General features: G+C 35.2%; 1 long non-coding RNA gene across 1 annotated transcript in view; it reads right to left on the minus strand.

Annotated features, from left to right (window-relative positions):
• The window catches only part of LOC116216566, a 146,594-nt gene extending 131,147 nt beyond the window's left edge, over positions 1–15,447 (minus strand). Inside the window, exons 1-2 of the long non-coding RNA XR_004159603.1 lie at positions 15,049–15,447; positions 5,445–5,549 (exon numbers count right to left, since the gene is read on the minus strand). This is a non-coding gene — a long non-coding RNA (uncharacterized LOC116216566). The remainder of the gene's footprint in view (positions 1–5,444; positions 5,550–15,048) is intronic.
• Positions 15,448–21,901: the final 6,454 nt, after the last annotated feature.

Below are 21,901 nucleotides of genomic sequence, written 5' to 3' on the forward strand. Positions count from 1 at the left end.
CTTCTGCCTAAATTACTTACTCTTCAAGGATCACAAAATCTTAAACTATATAATCTAGTCTTGATAATCCTTTAAACCAGTTGCACTTGTAGAAAAGATCTTAACTGAAATTTGAAAGAAGTAACCTTTTTTCACCCATTTTCCTAGCTAATTTTTCACTGAGAGCTCTGCAGTATAGGCAATATCAATCACACAGGACTGCAGTGCGTCATACAGTATACTAAGACATGACTGATTTAAACTAATATTACTTTTCAGAACCATTTGTATTACTAAAATACGTCAGAAGTCAAAAGACCACACTTGTATGTGGTAGAAAGTGACCTTGCTTGATTGGGTTATTTCAGTAAGAAATTACAAGACAGCACACACTTAAGCTACCAACTCTATGCCATTAGGTTTGATCATGATCATTAGCTGTATTGTTGCACTGATCATGTAACAAGCTGATGTAACACATACTCTTCTACAGATATTCGACTAGCCATAGAAAATTACTTCCTTGAATACAGGTGGTAGAAAATTTTCTAAGCAGAATTGAAGTGGTACTGTTTGGCAAAGAAAACATTTCAAAAGTTTTCCTTGAGTTTATTATTTCTATCTGTTGACTTAGAACAAGAAACAGTTGGGGTCCTTGTTTGGGTCCTTCCAAATCCTGGAGCTTCTCATGTTATCACTCTCCATAACATTCATTGATTTTACTGGTTTAATTTTGTCTGAGGAAAGTTTCTCTAAATCTCCATATTTATCATCAGACCAAGAAGGCATGGCATAACTTAGTTACTAACTGCAGACTTAAGTCTGTGCGATGTATGTTGCTAAGTTCCATACAACGTGACAAGCGCTTGAGCAAAGGTAATGTTCTGACTCATACATAAGAACTTAAAACGTGTGGTGATGTGATGTTTTCATTAATGCAACCAAAATGAGGCTGTCCCACATTATACATTTAGGACAGTAAAAGCAGCAAACTTCAAGGCCATATTTTTCTGAAATAGTATGCAGTGGGTAGCTCATTGCTGTTCCATCCAAATATTCACATCAACAGACAGACTACTAAGAAGATGTTTTTTTCCAAACTAATCTAAACTGAACGTTAAAACTCAACATTCCATTAATATCTGACTTTTTTTCCTCATTAACACAAACAAAATAAAACAAAGAAGCAAACAAAAAATACCACAGCAAACTGCATTTCTTCTAAACTGCAAAATGATCAGCCAGTTAACCCTTTCTCTCAAAGAGAGCTAGCTGCTATGATGTTCCTCTGTTGTCTGGATACGGGGAATGTGAATTGTTAAAAAAGATATATTTTGTTTTCTCTTCAATTAATAGTGTTTATCTAAACATTAAATTGTAAATTACCATTTTATGAACATATATTTAAATTAGAACATTAACTTCATGAACATAAAAGTCATTCAACCTAACTGTTTGCTCTAGTTATCCATTTAAAATTTCCTCTTATTCATGCCTCACAGAAACCAGCTGATTAAATTTTGTGGTTGGTTGTCAGCTATTTCCATGTATACTGCAATGTACTTGAATTTCAGCCACCATATTGTAATTTATTTTCCCATCATGCAGATGGGAAACTTTGAAGAAGAAGAGCATAAGATAGAGGTAAGATGCACACAAGACAGAGCCACAAAATGGAAGCATATTTGTAGATATATTCTGTAACCAAGAAGACTACTGTTAGATTTGGAAATAAAGACTGTTCCAGCTGGCATAAGCTTTACTGAGCTGTTAGTGAATATAATATATTTGAATATATTGGATGGAACATCCAATTCTGAACATCTCTTCCATGCCAATGGCATTGAAATTAGATGATCCTTGAGTTCCGTCTCAAGCCAAGCCGTTTAGTGATTCTATGAATCTATGACACTATTCTGAAAGACTAAATTGTTTCACCTAAGCTTTATCTTCAAGCACATTTTTCTCAAACGAACAAAAAATTCAAAGCCTAGAGGCAAACTGCAAATTGCTTTTTTCTTTTCTAAACTGTTTGTAAGAATTGACATTAACAAACTTTCTCTCAAAAAGTTAACTGATCCTTGTCAAGATCAATAAATTTTTCAGTGGTAACAGAGATGCTTGTATGTGTGTGTGTATTGTTGTTGTGCATTGATTTTAAACTGCTGGCAGTTGCCTGAGTTGAAGTATCTGATAGATTTAAAAGGAGAATGGAAAACCAGAGGTGCTTCTTTCCACTTATTTGATGATTGCCACTTGGATGACTTGCTGTAACAATTATAAACATTGCAAGATTTAGGTAAATAGGAAACAGTAGTCTACTATGATCGCTATCTTCCAAGCACAAAGTATATATGAGTTAGAGACCTGTTAAAGTCAAATTCTACTGTGAGTTACATGCAGGCTGCATCAAGAACTTCTCTGGATGAGATAGATGTATCCACTAAGAGAGACCAATCAATTAGGTTAGTTTCACAGAGGAGAGGTTAAAAAGGAGGAAAAGAAGATTCACTATCCATTAAGTCTTTTTTGTAGTCAAATCTTCCATTTATAGACCATTGCTGCTTGCCAGCCCAAAAAAAACTTGATTGACGACTGTTCTGATTTGGTATACTACTCTGTATTTACACTTCATACTGGTTATAGGAGCTGACGCATTTATTTCAAATCAAATTCAGCATTTCCATTCACAATTAAGACAAAAATATGCACAGATAAACTGGGTAGCCCTTCATAGGGATGGAAATACATACAGTTTATACTGTCAAATAAGTGAATATACTAAATTTTAATAATATAACAACACTAAAAATATAAGAAAATATAGTAAAATATTATATTTAAAAACATACGAAATAGTGAAAATCACGCAGAATCACATGAACTACCTAATCCTTTCTTCTTTTCTCTAAAGATTAGATTATTTTTCTGTGGTGATTGAAATGATAATATTGTAAGTACACCATACTGTTAGATGTCACCCATGCAAGTCCTATCTAAATAAAATTATAAAGATCATACATGATTCCTTTATTTCTTTGCATGAAAAGAATTGCTCATGATAATATCCTATCACACACCAAACGTAACTTCTGCCCAACTCATCTGAAAGATTAATGCACACCCAAACCTCCGGATTCTCGTTCTCTGAGTTTTCCATAATATGTTTAAAAGACAAATATCTTCACGTTCATCAAAAGAGCGAATTTACAAATACTGTAATAAAAAGAGAGGCCTTTCAGAACTATCAAGGCTATTTCTAAAATGGAAAAGCATTGTGATCCTGAGAATTTAAAATTGCAACTAAGTTGAAAACAATAAAAGAATGATATTCAAATGTTAAATTCTTAGAAAAGTATGTCCAAAAGTTATTTTTCATAACTTAAAGAGAAATTTAATGTCAGTTCCATCTATGATTTTATCTCTGTTCACACTGAACATGTTGTCAGTATCACGGTTCTCTAGTTATGGGGCAGAATATAATTTTTACTTTGTGAAGGCTGGAACTCAGAACAAAATCATGCAGTCTTAGGTTTTAGAAATAAAAGCTAGAACTGGTTTTAAGATGATTGTAAAAGGAATTTTTTTTAACAGAAGTGTGCTACACAAACTATAATATAGTTAGTCATACTGTTCTGTCAGTTTTCTGAATATGCTTTAAAAGCTTACTTTCATTTACGTTTAAGCTGCCTATCACATACATTCCCAGTAAGTCTCATGTTAGCGTGTGTGTACGTCCTAGGCCATCTATGAAGGCCTATCAATTTTCATCTCCCATTAGGGGTTTTGTATCTTGGGAAATCCATGTCTGTATTTCTTTTGCTTCTTTCTGAACGAGTAATTATAATTTTTGAGTTTGATACATTATTTTATGAGAAGAATTCTCATGAGAAAATATAAAGCCTACAGTAACAGTTGGAAAGGAAGAAAATAAAAAGGGAAAATAAACTATTTTGGAAAGTATCTAGTTTAGAAAATATACAAATTTTTGAAATTTCTTATCTAGAATAGAAAAGAGAGTGTATTTTATCCAAAATTGTTTCATTCTTTTACTACATGGGAAGTTTTTGATGAAAAAATATTTTAAAAAAAATTGTCTAAATTAAGTGCACTGCCGGATGTAAGCATAGAACTTTGTTGAAATAAGAATTCAAGTACAAGAGGATAAGAGTGAAATAAACATATTGGAATACAGGTAATTTAGTCCGAATATTTCAACTTCTCTTTACTGAGTAATCATAGAATTACAGAATGGCTTGGGTTGGAAGGAACCCAAAGGACCATCAAGTTCCAACTCGCCCTCCTCCAGGCAGGGCCACCAACCTCCAAATCTGGTACTAGACCAGGCTGCCCAGGGCCCCATCCAACCTGGCCTTGAACACCTCCATGGATGGAGCATCCACAGCCTCTCTGGGCAGCCTGTTCCAGCGCCTCACCATTCTCTTTGTGAAGAACTTCCCTGACATTCAGACTAAACCTTCCTTCCATTCCCTTTTCTCCCATCACTATTTACCCTTGTAAAAAGTGAATTCCCCCATTCTTTTTTATAACTCCCTTTTAAATACCAGAAGGCTGTAATGAGGTTTCCTCATAGCCTTCTCTTCTCCAGGCTGAATGAGCCCAGCTCCCTCAGCCTGTCTTCAACTAATAGTGGTTTATTGGCTGCTATATCAAATACATAGAGGTGAAATGTTACCTAAGAAACAAGAGCTATAAAGACATGTGAGAGTGTCTTTACAAAGAGTGAAAAAGACTCATAACACCTTTACTATATTTCTGAACAAATACTCACAAAAGCATTCTATCAGCATAACCATGAATAACAGACATATATGGAAATAAATAGATGTACTTTGTGCACTAAAACAATCATAGAGAAAAACAAGATTTGAAACTCATCTTCTAAAATTTAACTTTCTGAAATCTACTGAATCAGTCAAATTCATTTAGTAATTTCAGTGCTTTGGTAAGGGACATAAAATAAAGATGTTTTGTAAATAATGGAAGTTTATAAATAGTATTTGTTTTCTTATTGGACAACCTCTAGTGAAGTTCCAAGGCTAAGTCAAATTAAGAAACTAATTGCAGACTGTAAGAAAATAAACTTTTTTTGTAGTAGAGAACATTTCCGTAGATTGTTTGAGCCAATTTCAACTTCATTAATTGAAGTAGTTATTCAACATACATTAATTCAATGCTCAGAATTTAGGCAACTAATCAATAAAAATAAATTAATATTGATATTGTAGGACTTTTGCAATGTTGTATTTATAGTGCCCCTGAAGCAAGTTAGATCTTACATTAAAAGATCAATAAACTAATGCAAAAGGCTAATGCATTGCATTCAAAAAGTCTTGGTGTCAGAGGATAAGGGGAAGGAAACTAAATATTTATTCCTGTATTTCTGATGAGATTGCAGAACTTTTTCCCCTTTCTTGTGTGATTGAATTTAGGACATTGATTACCTTTCTAGTGGAGCGCAATGACATTTTACAACGGTCAGTCTGCATCCATACATTAGAAAGGGTCTTCCTTTTCTTTAGTGTTTCAGCACTCAAGTATGTTAGTCACTAAAGAGAATGAGAAAACAAAACACCACTTTAAATCATCAAGCACATAGCTGTTTATATGTTGCTGAACTCACTATTCTACTTTCCAAATAAAAGAAGAATAATAATGAAACCAAACTCCTCCCACTGAAGAAATATAAACAAATGGATGCAAACACCAGGCTAAATAACTTGAAGCACAAAATTCAGTAACAGCAATCGACTGCTTAAAATATGGCTTTAAAACATAAAGTATTATGCTTAAAACCTTGATTAAGTGCTAGATTTTATCCAGTAAGAATAATATAACATAATGTGTGGATACATTATACACACACCAAAAACCCAGCATATTAATGCACAGTTTAATTTAGCACTTGAGTACTCAGAATATAAAAGTAGGCCTATTGGCAGTTAGAGTTTTGGCCTGGTTATTACATAGGAGTATTAGCTATGACTGTTATTGGTTTAGACCAGTCTTTGTTGTTGGATCTTTAATTTTTTTTTAAGAAACACCACAGACCTCACTCTGCTAATTCTGAAATTCTGATGAACATTGTAATCTGTCCTTAAAAGGCCACTTCTTTTTAAATAAAGACTTTAAATTCCTGGCTGAAAATAATATAATTCAAGTAGAAGAATAGTCTTTGTTCAAATTCCCAATGTTTTGACAAGATATAAGAACTGATTCTGTTTCTAAATGTTTGTACTGAAATTAAGATTGATGAATAGGTATTAGAACAAAATAACTTTGAGTTAAATGCAATAACTTTTAATTGCATCATTTAAATTCTTAAGCATTTCAATTTTATATTCATTCAGGGTTTTGCATAATTAATTTTCAGATTTCCAGAATGCATTAGGATGAAACTTTTAAATGGATGGATGGTTATTAATGGATGATATATTATTCATTATTTTTGATTGTCATTGTAAATTGCATTGAGTGCTTCTGAACTAATACTAAATTTAACATCATCCCCTGAATTCAAAAGCAAAATGCATTCTCGGTGATAATCTGCTGAAATAGAGAAGGCTTCATGTGTCATTTCCTAACAAATACTCTGTAACGAAGTGTTAAAATTTGTTAATGTCACACTTTCTTTCCCTGTAAAATGACAAGATTGTCCAGGTAAAAAAGAATGTCAATTAGTCAAACTCTTTAAAGCCTTCTTTCCAGGCTCATCAGGTCTAGTTCAACAATAATAGACAAAGATATTCCCAAAGCTCAAATTTACTAAGTGATACTTGTTAACATTCGTAGGCTGTCACAGTGCCATGGTAGGGAATAAGTCTTTTGTTAATAAAAAGCAAGCAAACAAAACAGAGAACATGTGTAAGATGATGATCTCAGATAAATACTGATACATACTAAAGCAAGAAGAGGAAAAAAATGTAGTCTGAATTAAAGGCCAGAAAGCTCTGACTAGTGGTACTTACAGCAGGTGACACATATTTACAAACAATTCTTATCAGCTAGAATTCAAGCACTCTGTAAATCTCTTTCTTTGTTTCTTCTGCTTTTTTAATCCTTAAGTTTTATGCCAGTGCTAATCATTACTATTCTGCATAAAATAAATAAAGAAATATCCTGAAGAGCAGTCTGTAAAAATTCAAAATACAAAGAAAACACATGGTCTCTTTAAATGTGAGAAAATCTAGAAAACGTTTAAGATTTGCACTGAGGGTACTTATTTATGACTGGTGAGTACCAGCAAATAGAGAGACACTCAGAAAGTAGACTCCTATTTCCAAATGCGTTTGAGACACCTTTCCCAAGAGAGAACTATAGCCATGCATAGGTAGGCACACATTGATAACATAGTATAGGAAAATCTCAGAGATTGCTTGAATGCTGTTTTTCAGTTTAGATTATTTCCTATAGCTATTTGTACTGGGTTTGGCTGGGATAACGTTAATTTTTTCACAGTAAGCTTCTGTGGTATTGTTTTCAATTTGTATCTAACACAGTATTGTTAACACACCAGTGTTTTTGCTGGTGCTGAGCAGTGCTTACACAGCATCAAGGTCTTCTCTTTCTCCCACTCTCTAACTCACTCAGTGAGTAGGCTGGGGCTGTGTAGGGAGCTGGGTGGGAGCACTGTTGATGCATCTAACCTGAACTGACTTAAGAGTGATATCATACATGAAAAGCTCAGGGAAAGGAGGAAGTGGAGACAGTCACTGTTATACTGTTCATATTCCCAAGTAACTACTACATCTACTGAGGCCTGATTTTCCAGACACCTGCCTGTCTGTGGGAAGTAGTGAATAAATTCCTTATCTTGCTCTGTGTCCACGTGCATCTTCATAAATTAAACTGTCTTCATCCTGAACCATGATTTTTTTCACTTTTGCTCTTCTAGTTTTTTCTCCACCCTTCTGAAGGACAAGTGAAGACAGCTTGGTGGATGCTTTAGTTACTGGTCAGTTGTAATGAGTTGCCAACTCATCACACTCTTTCACATGGAATATTTTTTAATTCTCTAATACTATATGTGTGCCCATGAAAGGAAAATGATTCTTTATGGCATCTGACACGAGCAAGTTGTTAAGCTGTTCCAGGGACCGTGCTGCATAAAGTCAACAATTTTGTTTTCTGCCTGAATCAAGCAGATCTGTCAGGCATCTCAAGCTGAAATGACAGAAATCTCCTATGTTAGTACTAATCCTTCATTGACTAATCCTAAACTGAGCATACTTCACAAGCCATGATACAGGGGAGTAACAAAGAGATTTGTAGTAATCATGGATGGACTAAATCAACTTAGAGAACAATGCACCTAAGAACTAGAATCAGTCATGTCAGAAACCAGACTTTTCTGGTTACCATTGTTCTGCTTAGAATTGCAGATCTTGTGTGGAACATATTAGCATATGAAAGATCATCTCTGATTAAATGTTGTCAGTCCTATTTAGTTTTTCATGTTCAGTTAAGCAGATCATATTTGCAACAGGTGAGCTTGTACTAAAAGTTAGAGGAAAGGAATAAACAGAACAATATACAGTTTGTAACATTTCCCAGAGAGCAACAGGTCTTCAGAAAACCCCCTTTCTGCTTTAGATTTTATTTTTACCTAAATACTGTGATATACAGGCAAAGATTTATTTCACTTTGTTCTGGTGGAATAAAAATAATGGAAATGAAACCCAGCAAGCGGTTGAGAGGCAGCCAAAAGACCCAAGCCCTGCAGTTACTTAACATTTATAGCTTTGTTAAAAATGCATTGAAGTAAGGGTTAAGGGCAGATAGAAAACAAGTAGAGAGCAAAATTATTTTTTTGAAGAGAATATGCCTTGAAGTGATGTTTTCAGGCTCTCAATTAAAAGACAAGAGGATACGTGGAAATTATCCTTTCCACTACAGTAATACAGAAAAAGAAGATTAGCACTGAAATAGAATGCCAGTGTAAGAAGTATACTGGCATGACTTTTGACAGTGCTAATGAGAGAGTAAAAGGGTGATGCCCAAACACGCATCACACTCAGCAGTATTTTATAATCCTTTTAAAATACACAATCTCTAATGAATTGGGAATTGTATTTGTGCAGCTAGTTTTATGTCCCCAGTTTTCTCTTCTAGATGGTGGCCAAATCTTTCCATAAGCTGTCACTTTCCAGCTGATCACTGAAGCAATTTTTCATGCGCGTAATCAAACTGAGTAGTCTTTCGGAACTTCAATCTTCCTCCATGTGAATTATGGTCTCAGTGCTTTGGCTGCAGTGAAAGAATTCCAATCATGTAAATCTTTAGCAGCCCTTTACTTCCACTACTGAAAATATTCTGCTATTCCTTAAACTTCTATTTTCCCTCCCTTTCCTCCTTTTGACACCACCTCTCTCATTTTCTGTTTCTCTACTCCTAATGATACTTACAAGAAGTGAAGTTTCAGTGAGTTTTGCAATCCTTGAAACTAGTTTTTCTAGAAGCATAAACAAGAGAACCATGTGAACATTAAAAATAATCAAGAATAGAATTAAAATATCTTAAGTGCTTTTCCAATTCTTTTGTTGCTCAGACTGAACTTATCATAAAGCAGTGTTTTACATTGAAGAAGCAAACACAAATGTATTGAGTGAAAAATCATGTCATATAAATACCACAGTGAATTAGGTATCTTTTGCATGTTTTGAAACTATTACAACTATGAGTCCATTTTTCCCACCAGTTTAATCTAGATTTCTTCCTATTTCACTTCTGGGAAGTCTGCTGCTGAATGCCAATAAAATGTGCAAACCAAAATGTTACTGTACTTTCAATTTTCATTCATGAGATATGTACTAGCCTCAAAATGCCAAATATTCTCAAGGCACTTGCCACTGGATTTCACTGCCTTGGCTAGTCACATTGTGATAATTCCAGCCTCCATGGACTGATCTCACTGTGTTGATAGAAAGCCATAACACAGTTTCCCCTTCTCTCTGGTCCAAACTTGGTTTTCTGATTCATACACACAGTTTGCAAAGCTATACATACCAAATGACCATGCCAAGAAGTCTGGCCCTCATGATTGAGGAGAGGAAGGTCCTACTTGCTAATACAACCTGTAGGAATTGGTCCCACATGGGAAGGAAGCTACTATATGTTTTTAGCTCGTATCAGTGAATTAAAAATAGTTCAATAGCATTAAATTTTGCACATAATACATTCTTCACTGGTCTAAAAGGAGCTTTCTTTCAGCCTCAGTTTGGGAGAACATCTGGATGAAAAACAACTTTCTTACAGGTGGATTTGCTCTTAATTTTCCAGGGAGAATATATTACTGCTGCTCTTGTAAATGTGTAGTCTATTACAGCAGGTAATGAAAAATCCATCTGTCCGCAGTAGTAATCTCCAGTGAAAGCAGTCTTGTGTAAAAGTTCCTACTCTCCCACTGGATGCAATAATAAAAAAATATAAAGCAGAAGGAATATGATTCCTAAATATTTATTGATTATCCAAAATAAAGGGAGTCAGAGAGACCAAATGCACTCTACAGAAGCAGATCACTCATTTAAATGAGGTATTCTGCTAAAAGACAATTGCTCATTTTTCAGAGGATTTCACAGCAGCTTAACTGTAATGTCCAATCTAATGTTTATGAACTAACAGTCGGCAGTCATCTCTTAAATATCCATTATAAGTGTATGGCTGTTGGTTGTATGCTGACAAGCCAGTTAAAGGGATCAGCCTGACTTTACAATGAATACAATGCCTGTATTCAAAAAGTACATAAAAGTAGAAAAGTAAATTGTATTCTTATGTTATCAAAAGATAATTCTTAGTTAAGATTTATTAGTAAAAAAAAAACAAATAAAAATAAAATAAAATAATTAACAACCTATTTAGTCCTACTCAGAAAGTAATAGAATGAATATTCTCACACCAAGCAAGCTCTCAATTATAATGATAGTAATTGGCTCATGAAGCCATCTTGGCAGACAGAAGTCCTAAAACAATGAAAAGCCAAAATATATTAAGAAAGTACTAGGTAATTATATAGCCTTCACCTCTTGAAAGAAAGGGAAAAAAAACAACAACAACCTAGTTTATAATTTCCACTGGACTCACCTTATACTTTGACTTCAGAATTAGGTTATACACACTGTATTTTACTCTAAACTGTTTTAAACCAGTTGCATACCTACAGAAGAGGACCATAAGACAAATCTAAAAATTAAAAGCTTTTGATGTAAGTTTAATGGTGATCTTGTTGTCTTTTTCTTTTTCTTTTTTTTTATTTTTATTTTTAGTTTTTTTCCCCTTTTCTATCATCTCCCTCCTTTCTTTTTCAAGTACTGTTGTATCCATCATTACCTGGATGAAACTTCTATGAACCTTTCAAGTATGAAATTGGAGCCAGTGTGCACTAAGTCTGTGCTTAGAGCCAAAGCTAATTTAGCTACAGCAAAGAGACAATGCTGGCTGCTGGTGAACAGAACTGGCTAAGTTCCACCATTAATATCTCCCTGCATGGTATGCTGAAGGATAAATTCAGAGCCAATTTTAACTATGATGGTAATCTGAGAAATACTGTGGGACAAAAATTAGATAATGAGAAATCTTCTCTTGTCTTTGCACACAAAAGGGAAAGTCTGCTAGTTTTCTCTTGCAAACACATAAATTCCTGAAAAATATATTTGCATGGGCCATGATGAGAATGACATCCAAGAGATCTGGAAAATGCCAATAGCACTTCTTTACATCTGAAAGTAACTGAGATAAGTAGAGCTGTAGCAAAGAAATAAGATATGTCAAAAAATATGGGAACTCCATGTTTGGGAAGCCAAATAACTAAAGTAGTTCTAGAGATCAAAACGAATTGATTCTGTAATACTATTTCTGCAGAGCTAATTTTTGTACTCTTGGTCCAGTTGTGAAGCAATGACAGAAAAACAATTTGGTCAACAACTGCAGTTCATAGACAAAACTTGAGCAAATGAAGAAAAAGTTAAGTTCGACAGTGTTGTCATTTACATTGTGCTGAGTCTTGTGTTTAACTGATTTAACATAAAATCAAAACATGCACTACAAAGAAAAAAATGAATGACAATGAGATAATCACTGGATCACTACTGAGAAGAAAGATGAGGAAAAAAAGGTAGGCAAAGCCTCTAGCGAGGAGAAATTATCAGAGGAAAAAAAGGTAGGCAAAGCCTCTAGCGAGGAGAAATTATCAGTGGGAAATATGAATTGATCTTGTTATATTAGAAGAAGTATTCTGCAGACTTCAGATGCAGCACTACTGTAAATCTGCATAGACAGCAATATAACAATAAAACTATTACAAGTTAAGTCTTTATACTAAAGTGTCATGCAGTTTCCCCGAAAGAGTTTTGTGGCTCCATCTAGAAACGTTTCACATACAGTTTTTGGATAAAATTCTGAAAGAATATTAAATATTCACAAGGCTTTTGATGACTGATAAGCAGACAGTTACTTCACAATACATACATTTTGCATCACTAAAGAGTCTTTCCATTTTTTCCCCCCTAACATTAATGCCCTTTTTTGTGTTTTCATGAATGAAAAGCAAAATACTGAAGTCAGTTGTAAGTGTAGGGGTATTCTAAAGGTCATTCAGAACTTGAAATCAAGTTCGGGATTCAGAAATAGCAGCTGAAGACTAAATATTCAGATGATGCAGTTAATAAATTCTCTTCCTTCTACCAACAATGCAATATACAAGAAACACACATCTGTTTATCTTGTGCTCATATTCTGTAAGATGCTCAACAGTATTCTGTACTACAAATGTCATGAGATCATTCTTCTATAATTAGATGTAAATCGTACTCTTGGCCTCTCTAGGAACTGTTCAACTCTAGTGAGAAACTTTGGAAATATACCAAAGTTATTTAAAGTGACATGTTAGCAACATGAAATAAAGAAAAAGGTTTTATTTTCTTTCCACACACACATTACAGTAAACATATTTAACAGTGAAGAGTCACCACAGATTTTTTAAATAGGCTTGTGGCTTTAAACTTGAAACCTTACCATCTGTTCTACACTAATTAAGGATGCAAAGAGAACATGTTTCACAGTTACATCAGCACATAGTAAGATTAAACTGTTTAAATGACTAGGTAAAAGCTTTCCATGCTCGCATAACAATATTTCCAGCAGTGTTTCCCATGTTCATGACATAAATAAGGAAAAATTATACCTTAGATATCATGAAAGCTTAACAACTCCTAAATACTTACTTGTATCTGCTATTAAATACAATGATATGTAAGCTTAAGACTGCAATACCCACAGCAGTCATTTTCAAATCAAATCCAAATGTTAAATATGCCTTTATAGTTATTCATTTGCTTAGACTCAGTCTCTGTGGATGCATTCCGAGCCATTTTCTATATAAGGAACACTGCAAACGCTGAGGCGGTGTTCTGAAAGGTAAGGCTGGGGACATTTGACTGTTACACCTAAACCATTGTCTGGAGTTGAGCAGTAACTTCACTGCTGAGTCTGAAGGGTATTTTTCAATTTTAAACAATACTGACTACAATCTAAAACTATTTATTCACAAAAAGTTTTTAGATCTGTGTTTGATATTAAATAGATGGAACAGTTTATACTATTTTCAAATTTCCTAACTTAACTGCGGTTGTGTCAGTTTGTTCTTCTGAATCCAGGAAATTTAACAGGTCAGAAAATGACACCTAGCTGGTGATAGTCATAAAATGAGATATTCATTTTTGAAGAGTAAAATTGAGTATGTCTGAAGCTGAAGAAAATCAAAATGCGGAACATAACAAATGAAATGTAAACAGAGAAATTAAAGAAGTAATCAAAAGAACAGAAATTTATACATGTGAAATGCAGTCTGATTGAAATGCAAAGGATGGGATTGCAAAACTGTAAGAGAAAAAGGAGGCAAACACAAGAATTTCTTGTCTTTTATTGAAGATGAGATTCTGCATCTTCTGCAGCAAAGCATTACTGTGTTTCTTAGGCTTCCACAGACTGTTATAGTTTCAGATTAAATAAGGGACCAGTTATGGCTTCTTTCTGATTTGTAAGCTGTATAGAATCATCTAGACTTCTGACTATAAAACAATAATTAGATATGTAGATGATTAGTAGAGATGAAAAAATAATTCTTGAAATTACTCCTGAAAGCATACACTGCATAACCTTGCATTCAATGTTAAATATACTGTATTGGAGTTGCAGGGAGTTTTCATGTTCTGATGCTAATTTCTTCAGATTTTGTAACAACATTTTGTTTTAAAAACGTAACTTGTCTATAAAAACAAAAACCACAGTCTTCAGAATAAAGTCATACCCACTCCTTTCTCAATCTTTGGTAAGTTTTGTACCAACACTGCTCCTACATTTTACCATACTTACAACCAAACACAATCAAACACAATCAGACATTCTCCTTGCAGAGAATGTGTACATTTCTGTTTTCAATCTCTGTATTTTCCCCAAACTAACTTGGACAGAGCACGTAGTTGTGCAGGCCTGTTATTATGTGTGATCACAAAAGCTGAACCATCATGATTATTCACTCACTTAATGCTAGCCTGCTGCAGTTACAAAATGTGATTTAACTTAGTCATCTCCCATGGACTCTATAGCACTGTATTTAATGCTGAGGTGAAACATTTATAAACCCTTGGACACGGGCAGCGGGGGTTGCTGATAGCACAGCTCGCAGTGCAGTCCTTGATAAGGAACGTGGCTGTACACCTCACCTTACTGACTCAGTTGCTACCATCATTTGAGGAACATCGAAAAATATTCTTCTGAAATGACTTGTGAAAAGGTTTGAGTGAGACCATCTGGCACCTGAATCAAATGGGGCAACCAGAGGTGTTCTGCTCGCTTTTGTTCTGGGAGCGGCAGAGACATCTCCCCCCCAGCAGGGTGGTTCCAGCTCTGCAGCCGATCGGAGCAGCTGCCCACAGGACTGCGGTGGTGCGTTTCATAGAACTACTCATGTTGGAAGGAACCTTGAAGACCTTTTCTCCAGCAGGTCTGCTCCAAAGCCTCCTGTAAGAGGAGAAAGACTCAGGAATAACTCACCAAAAGCACCCGACGACAAGCAGCAGCAGGCTTTAAGCGCAATTATCGCCGCAGCGCCCAACCTATCGCCCAGCTGAGACAAGGCTCAGGGCAGGCTACCATTTCCTTCGGGAAGTTTCCCTGCGCGGCGGTGCTTCCCGCCGGTGCGCGCGATGCTGAGCGCGAGGCGGTGCTTCCCGCCGGTGCGCGCGATGCTGCGCGCGAGGCGGTGCTTTCGCGCTTCCTTCCCAACCGGCCGCGCGGTTGGGAGCTTGCTCTCAGGTCAGTGGGCTTCAGCCATCACGTGGCGGGGTATCCTTCTCAGAGATTAACAGTAGGTTCGGTTTTACCTTGCTTTTGTCGTTGTAAGTTGGTGATGTTGTTCGTTGTAAGATGCTGTGAGCATCTCCCCCTACCACCTATGATTGCTTTGTTGTGTGTCCCTGACTGGCCGGTGCTCACGCAGCCACTCTGGGCTGGCAGGGGAGGGTTAGTATTGCTGCTCGTCCTCGTTAGTCTCTTTTTGTTTAATAAATTGGCAGCAGGGTGCTAGGGAAACAAATTGCAACTACTAATGCGTGTTTCTGCTGTATAAGAAAACAAATTCATGATTCTGTTTTCACTGGAGCTCAAAGTCCCTTAAGGGAGTGGGATGGGTTTAAAGGAGCTATTAAAATTATTGCTGGGAAACGAGATTTGATTAAAAAAGCAGCAGTGAAGTTGCTTAACAAAAGCATTCTAGTGAAATAATGATGTTTTGGGTCATTACTTGAGTTCCACGTCCTTCTTTATTGAAAATATAATATTTCTGGCAGTTATTAAAAGAAAAAAATTCCAGGTGGTTACTTAATATTTGAACAACAATGGCAGGTTGCTACAAAGTAAAACAATGATCTTCCCATTTAGTAAATACATGTTCTTCCCCTAACATGAAAAGGAAATGACCGTCACAAAATGAGCTGCATTGTTATATATATATATATATATATATAATATAATAAATATTATAAATTATAAATAATATAATAAAAGTTTCACACTGTGCAACTCAGGAACTTGAGAAATGCTCATTGTTTTCTCTCTGTTTCATTCCAAAGGCTTCTCAGTCAGACTCTTAGTGATGTGTGTTGTTAGGTGTCGTTACGTGACTACATGCAATATTCTGGTACTTCCTGGCTGCTATTAGGATTTACTTAATAAATGTGCAAAGAGACAAAAGAAATGCTGGTAGTGTTACCATGATTGCTGCACAAGTCACCTGAGTCTCCAGCAAGGCAGTCTTTCATAATTAATGATATGAAAAGATGAGAAGACTCAGGGTGCAAGGTGGCTTTCTAGTCTTTTTTTTTTTTCCATGTGTGAATTGGTAGTAGTCATGTTTATACATCTTGAACTACAGGTGGGCAGTCATCATTGTAGTTTCTCCTGCCAGTTTTCAGAATTGTCATCCTGAAATGCTGTAAAATGAAAGCACTGAAAGTTCTTAAAAGCTATGACTATGGGGAATGGAAGTCTCTGGGATAGTAGTACATCTGGTGATCAGGCAAATAGCAGCTTCGGTTGGTTGTTTCCTTTTATTGTTCTTAGCTTTTTTATACTTGGGCACAAGACATCTCTTCCTAGAACTGTGTCCTAAAGTCCACGTGTGAACGCTTGGTATACATGCTGAATGTCTATGCTCTGTGATCCTATAATATCAGGACTGAAATAAGCCTAGCTCTTTTTTTTTTTTGGTACTGATGCTGTAGCAATTGGACAGATCAGTATAGTGGGAAAAGTTGTTTCACCAGAGGTGTAATGACAGAAGGACCAGCACAATAGAAAGGTGCTATAAAGGAAGGGAAGAAGATTGCTCACCTGTATCAGATTTCAGGTTCACAGGGGAAAGCTCCACCAAGGAGAGATCTCCAACCAGAGATCCAGTGGCAGTCAGCCCTTCAATGAGTTCTAAGAGAGGTGCAGCCAGGCTCCACGCCTTCTGGTCACACAGCTGAATTGCCTTCACCTGTGCTCCCAGGGCTGACCAGGTCCTTTCCCCAAGTGCTCAATCAATGGGTCAGGCCATGACTCAACAGTTACCACACAGATGCTAAATCCATATTTAGCAGGGATTGGTAATAGTGCCTGTAAGGGAACTAAAATGCCAAGTCAGTCATTGTCTATAGATAACTTACTGGCAAGCTGTTGGAGGTGACAGCCTGTAGTACCACTTGACCCTCATAGAGCTGGTATTAGTTCTAATTAGATACAAGTGGTAATGCAAGCTAAGTAAGGAGTAGGGAGATCATCTCTGTTCTGTTCCTCCAAAATTGATTGTGAATTGTGCGATGCAAATATTTTGTATGCTCATCTTTATTTCTACTGAATAAAGAAATCTTTTGTTAGAGGGAGAAAAGTATGGATAGGACAAACACCTGAAAGTAGGAAGTGGGGTTTATGTCCCTGGTTTGCATACCACAGACCAAGGAACTGAAAGTTATTCAAGTCTTAGGTCACTCTGTTTTTAATAGAAAATAATAGTAATAAAAGTCCATGATATGGAATTAGAAAACCTCTAGCTCAGAATTTTGAACAAATGCAAACTGTGACTCAGGTGTCAGGGAAACTTTCAAGGGTAGTTTAGAAATCATTTATTATGATTTAAACCAGCAGGCAACTAAATGCCTCACAGTCATTTGTTTGCTCATCCCTCTCACCCAAATTGAAAGTGGGAGAGAACAGGAAGTAAAATAGAACCTGTAGATCAAGATAGAAACTATTTAGTAAGGAAGAACAGAAAAATGAAAACAAAAATCTAATGATAATAATGTGTATACATATCTATATGTATCTCTATATGTCCACAATGCAAATAATTACCACACAGAAACAATACAATGGCCCACAAATAAAACAAGATCTCACCTCAGCAATCCCAAAGCAGTGGCTTTCTGCTCGATGTCAGGTGGTATGGAATAAACTTTAGCCTAATTTAGGCCTCCTGTCCTGGCTCTATCCTATCCCTACTGCAGACCGATGAAGGTGGTAACTGTTCCCAGGTGTGCTCAAATCATTCAGTAACAACCAAGATTCTGGTTTGCTATTAACATTGTTTTGGCTGAAACCAGGACATCTGTAAACAAGCATAAAATTGTTTATAGGGCAAATAACTGTGTCTTTCATATGATAAGTTATCTATCATAAAATACTGTTACTGTCTTCATAAAGGAAAGTCTCAGCTAAACTGGTTATGTTTGTGTAATTAATGCTTGTAGCATCAACTATTAGAGCCTCAATTCTAATACTTGAATTAAATTGGCTTTATATTATTACATTCCCTTTCAGATGTAGCAAATTTGCTGATGTTTTATTATGCTGATAATTTGTTATGATCAGATCCAACTTTTTTCACAAATCTGAATGAATGTTTCCTAGCTTTTTAGTTTATATGATAGATGAGTATATTTCAATTTTTCTCCTTTGTCTGTTGCAGCCTACTTTTTTAACAAATGCGTATCATTATTAGTAATATTAAAAATTACATATACTAGAACGTTAAAGTGCAGTACTTCTTACTTCCATTAGGTATTAAAAACGCGTTTCATAGAAAATTTGGTTTGTTTTGTCCTCCAGTAAGCTTACCTATAAATGATTGAGCAGTGGTAATACTTGTATAAACTCCTTCCCTTAAGGGAACCTGAGCTCCTCAATGTGGAAGTTGTGCAACTCCCTGAAATGTTCTGACTTTTAATCTCTGTGTGCATTTAAGTTCTAGTGTTTCATAACAATAGTGGAGATATGTTAGGAGAAAGGAGTTTAAAGTCAAGTTAAAAAAAAGGTGGATTCATGGTTCATTGATAACTTATCATGGGATCAGTAAACTTAACTATTTAGTTTCAGTTTCTTAACTCTGTTGCTTCAGAGACTTTCATTTTATTTTTTGTTGAGGAGCTAATACAGCATTCACAGATTTGTTATGTGTAAAATATGCTCCCTTCACAGATAGCAAATGCTTATAGGCTAAATTCATATACATGTTCTTATTATGAATGTTTTTTTTTTAATAAACCTTTTATATTTATCCAAGAATATGGAAGAGTTGCATGAAATGAAAACTATAAAAAAATTAATCGGTTCATCTATCCTTGTCTATATTGTGAGGAAAGCCTGTAGCACTGTAATTATTTCATGCATAAAAATCTTGCATTCAGATAATTACACACTTATTCAACCCTAGTATAATGCATAAGACTATCACAATTAAATTATAGGAATAGATTAAATACAAAATGTAAACTTTGGCTATTTCTATATAGGACATTATTTTATTCATCTGAAAGCATAATAAAACTTCAACTTCTCCTTTACAAATGCATCTGCATAATTGCTTACTGCTATTAAATATATTTCTTCCACAGAGCTAATGATTCTAGAATGCCCATACAATAAAGCATTTTCACAGTTTAAAAGAAGGTTGGAAGAAAATTCTATATGGTCTTCCTCCTATTCTGAACTCTGACAGGGTTTAGACAGTTCCTTTTAGGATCAGTAGGTAAATTAGAAATATGCCCCATGGACCGCTATTTACACAGTCTTTTACTCAAATTGGCACTGATTTTCCCACAAAGAAGCCACTTATTTAATTATTTTTCAATTCTGTGCTCTTAATTTGTCCCCTCTTACTACTACTGCTTATTATTAAGTCTGGAATATATCTTTACATTAGGCACAGAGTGCAATAAGATGAACATACATAATTTCTTTTCTAATTAACTTGTTAGTTGTAATGGGAATATTTATGAACTAATTACAAGGGTAATATGTAGTTTGTTTTTTTTTTAATTTCTTATTAAGAAAGAATAATCCTTCAAGAAGTGGAAGTACAACACACAGTTCTAGCTTAGACCTAGTGACATGCTTCACTTTGTACTCCTATGTTATTTATTTGAGGTAGTTATTCATATTGTTTAGAGTATGTTGCTTTCTGTATAATGAGCTCCAGTATACAATTTAGCATTTTTCTTAGATTCAGGTTTTGAATTCAACATATACTGTAAGGGAAAGAATATATTGTAGGAATGGTAGATGTAGAGGAAGGAAATTAAAACTAACTTCAAAAATTGCAGCATGATCATTAACTAGTCATTACATTTTGTAATGTGAGATATACAGGGGTTCCTTCCTTTGCTGGTACATTGCAATGCGACAACAACCTCTGTGTTCCTATTTTTCACTAAGCTGACAGCACATTTTGCCATTATGTTCTTTTTTCTTGGAATCTAAAAGGATTTTCATAGCTAGCCTTAAGTTTCCTTAAGTACCTCTCTTTGGTTACATTTCCTTTAATTTTATTTTTTCATTTACTGTCTATCATTGTTACCAGATTACATGTGTTCTTTCCATTCATAGTGAGAAAGAAAAAGGAATTCTGTTCAAATATCTCAAATTTGAAATTAAGGACAACTAAGACTTCTATGTATCTTAATTAAGAAGAGAGAAATTATGGAGAGAGAAAAGCAGTTAGCAGCAGACTAAGCTGTCTGTGGTAAAGTCAGTAGTTTAATAATACATTCAGTGAATTTATTCTTTTTCTTGGAACAATGTGAAACAAACAGAATTGTTCAATAAAGTTTCAGTGTAGGCACGTAGCACAAAGTATCTATTAACCTGTGTAATGAAACAAGGCAGATTTTGTTGAAAAAGTTTGTGTTCCTGTTGAAATTGAACATTCTTTCACAACAGTTTCTAGTTGTCACATCTGAGATGCTAACGTGGCAGTGAAAACTGAATGAAGTATTTCCCTGGTTTTGCAAGGGTGTTTGTTCCATTCTTTTCCCCTGAGCACTGTTAAGCTCAGTCAAATGGCTAAAATTATTGAGCTTATTTCTCGACACATCAGCAAAACCTCTGGCACCAAGGCTTGTAATAATGACCCCCCTATTTACTGAGGTATCCATAATTTCTGTTGAAATGTCTCAGAAGACTTAATTTCTACTGAATAGAAGCATGTATTTCATTTTAATTTCTCATTAAAGATCAATGCATCTAACTGAATATAAAGTTTCCTTTCTCTAAATCTAGTGTAAGCCCTATTTCAAGGACTTAAGTGAACTAAAGAAATGCCTGGGACCCTGTTTGTCCCTTTATTTAGAATAAGCTTCACCTTCAAAACATACAGTATGTATGAGCCCAATCCTGGTGGGAAAAGTAGTTTAAAATCAGAAGCATAACATGGAGTTTCATAATATTACTGAGTCTTTCAGTTGACTCTATTGTTCTTTTGATCATGTTATTTCCTTCTGTATGCATTCTAAAATGTTCTAGAAATTAACCAATAATATGTCAATGTTTGTCTCTTGAATCTTCCAGTTGTTTGAAAACTAAATCTTGTCTTATTTGAACTCTATCCAAAACTGTCCTAGCACTCTTTTAATTAAACACAGAAGCCGAAACAGAATTCATATTTAAATACAAAATGGACATAAAATACAACTTCTGTAATTAGTGCTTCTAGACTACTAGTGCTAGCCCTACAACAGAAGGTAGTGGTGACATAAATTTAATGTAATAACAGGAAGAAAGTGTGAGATAGGCACCTTGTCTGTTATTTGTCAGCCTTGTACGTATGTCTTTATTTGACTTGATTTGGTGGGCAGCTGTATATATGAACAAGGAAACACAGCACACGGCAAAATGCAACTGCAAAGTGCGTGTAATTATCCGTAAGGGAGGATAGATGGTCTTCTGTTATAGTAATCAATGGACATGCCTTATTACATTAGCAGTACTTAAATGTAGTTATAAGCTTTCCAAGATTTGAGTAGAGTTTTCTCTATATCTTTTGGTATCAACCAACTATCAGACAGAATGTGTTCTATGCATATTTGTAAGTCAA

The sequence above is a fragment of the Meleagris gallopavo genome, chromosome 4 (genome assembly GCF_000146605.3).
Source record: "Meleagris gallopavo isolate NT-WF06-2002-E0010 breed Aviagen turkey brand Nicholas breeding stock chromosome 4, Turkey_5.1, whole genome shotgun sequence".
Classification (NCBI taxonomy): Eukaryota; Metazoa; Chordata; class Aves; order Galliformes; family Phasianidae; genus Meleagris; species Meleagris gallopavo.